The sequence below is a fragment of the Loxodonta africana genome, chromosome 1 (assembly GCF_030014295.1).
Source record: "Loxodonta africana isolate mLoxAfr1 chromosome 1, mLoxAfr1.hap2, whole genome shotgun sequence".
Lineage (NCBI taxonomy): Eukaryota > Metazoa > Chordata > Mammalia > Proboscidea > Elephantidae > Loxodonta > Loxodonta africana.
Genome location: NC_087342.1, coordinates 81,051,804 through 81,054,169, shown reverse-complemented (window position 1 = coordinate 81,054,169; position 2,366 = coordinate 81,051,804). Strand labels below are relative to the sequence as shown.

Genomic DNA, 2,366 nt, shown 5'->3' with positions numbered 1-2,366 from the left:
ACAAAAAACTTTTAAGCCCTTAGGGCTAAATCTCCTGTCAGACTGAAGTATTGTGGCCAGTGATAGGTCGGTCGCTCGAATTTGGAAAATATAGTTTCAGTGTTCCTGTTGAGTGTCTCCGCGTTTCTTAAGCGCTGTGGTTTGGGTGGTCCAAGGTCCTCTAATTACGCATCCACCACTGAGTGCTTTGCCAAAGTTCTTAATAGAGGGTCATTTTAATCCATTACGATTGAGTCAACTCCGACTCCTAACGTCCCTACAGGACAGAGTACAACTGCGCTATAGGGTTTCCAATGGGCTGCTGGTGGATTCGTACTGTCAATCTTGTGGTTAGCAGCTGAGTTTTTAATCACTGTGCTACTAACGGAATCACCAAACCTATTGCGGTCGAGACGATTCTGACTCATAGTGACCCTATTGCATAGGGTAGAACTGCCGCCTGGGGTTTCCAAGGAGCGCCTGGTGGATTTGAACCCGAGACCTTTTAGTTAGCAGCCGTAGCTCTTAACCACTACGTCACCAGGGTTTCCAACAATGAATATAAGAAAACGTGGGCTCGTCCGGGGCTTGAACCCGGGACCTCTCACACCCAAAGCGAGAATCATACCACTAGACCAACGAGCCACCACGCTACGGTGTTGCTAGGGGAAAGTAAAAGAGCTTAAAGGTTTCCTCTAGTCTGACTGAGCAGGTATGACTGCTTAGATGATTAAAAGAATTAAATTTTCGTAGGGCCATTTAGATTTCTCCTTTGTCTCCGTCCTTGTTTTCCTACCCTGATCTTCCATGATATGCTAACTGAAACTCCGTCCTTGTTTTCCTACCCTGATCTTCCATGATATGCTAACTGAAACCCAATATTTATGGACTAGTTGTGGCGAAAGCCTTCTTGCTTTGGGGTAAGGACGCGTTCCTTTTCTTCCGCTTTCTTTTTGTTTTTCTTCTGCTGACGCCCTGCCTGGGCAGATACTAAGCCCCAGCAAGTAGAAACGGAAGAACGCTAAAAGCAATCGGTTGGACCACCGGCTTCCTTTTCTTGTGAGAAGAGCAAGCATGATAAAAGAGATGAGAGGATGAGGGTTGCTAAAAGGTGAAGAGAAGGTGCCAGGGATTGAACCAGAAAATCCATGCACGGGAAGCACACTCTCTACGACTGAGCTACACCACCTGATGGCTAACTAGCTTGGTGATGACTCTTGTTTTCATGAAAGCAAACTGATAATTTCTTCTGTGGGGTTCCTCCCTCTGCCCCCCCAAATAAAAAAGAAAGCAAAAAATAAACACCCTAAGAGTTGCCTAGAAAGAGACCACTGGGTTAAATTCCACTCTTTCTGAAATCAGTAATGTGGATACCGTCTAGCAGTGTCTCAAAGAGAGGGTTAACTGGATCGTAGTCTGAGTAACCGTTTCTGGCTCTAGGATCCTCCCACTCCGGCAGTCGGTCCACTCTCCAGCACACACTTTAAATGAAAGTTACTTGCCTCCACAAGGAAAGTCCCCAGAAGATTACAGGTCTCCAACGTGCATTACACCGATAATGACTCCAAATAGAGTGCTCCTTAGACTACCAGCAGACACCGGCTTTAGATGAACTGGCTAATTGAACTTCACTTCTAGTTGAATCAGTGAGTGCCTCGCCAGCATCCCTTTTCCAGCTGACTCTCGTTGCTCCTGTCGCATCACACCTTCTGATCTCGTCCTCTTAGTTCTGGCTTCACAACTTTATCTCTATCCCTCGCTTTAGAATCATTTCCACAAAGGATTGTAGGGGTGGAAGAATCTTCAAAACTCCATCAGCTTTAAATGAGCTAACTTTATTTTGCAGACTGGAGGAATCTACAGGTCAAAAGCAGAGTCAGGATGGTGGAGGAACGACCCAGCAAAGCTTCAAACTCCCTTTCCCCTAAGAACCCACTGACATAATCGTAAAGCTTGCAATGGATATAGATGTTCGAAAGAATAAAGTCAAAGAGCCCTGGAAATCATCAAAATGTGCTATCGGAGAACTGGAAAATAGGAGAAAGTCCTGGATAATACAAAACAGAAAGGGTTGGGTTGGTGAGGAACGAGCTGAAGTTAGATCTATTCTCTCACTGGGATGCTTTCAGCTTAGTTGCCTATGGCGGATGATCTCTACTTTGAGTTTAAAGTCTCTTTACCCAAGATCCTCCGAATGATGTTGAGGAAAGTATTATAGGCAGGTCTTTATTTAAAGACCTAAAATACTGGTAATAAAAATTAAACAACTCCCCAGAAGACTGGACAATGCTCCAAGGCTTCTGGGCATTTATTTAATCATTAAATACCCCCCTGTAAACCAACCTCATTCATCCCTCCAGAATGCCCTTTCCTGTTTTCCCAAGGAC

General features: G+C 44.9%; 1 non-coding gene across 1 annotated transcript; it reads right to left on the bottom strand.

Annotated features, from left to right (window-relative positions):
• Positions 1 to 552: 552 nt before the first annotated feature.
• On the bottom strand, positions 553 to 624 carry TRNAP-UGG (transfer RNA proline (anticodon UGG)). Its single transcript has one exon. It is a non-coding gene; the product is annotated as a tRNA-Pro (tRNA).
• Positions 625 to 2,366: the final 1,742 nt, after the last annotated feature.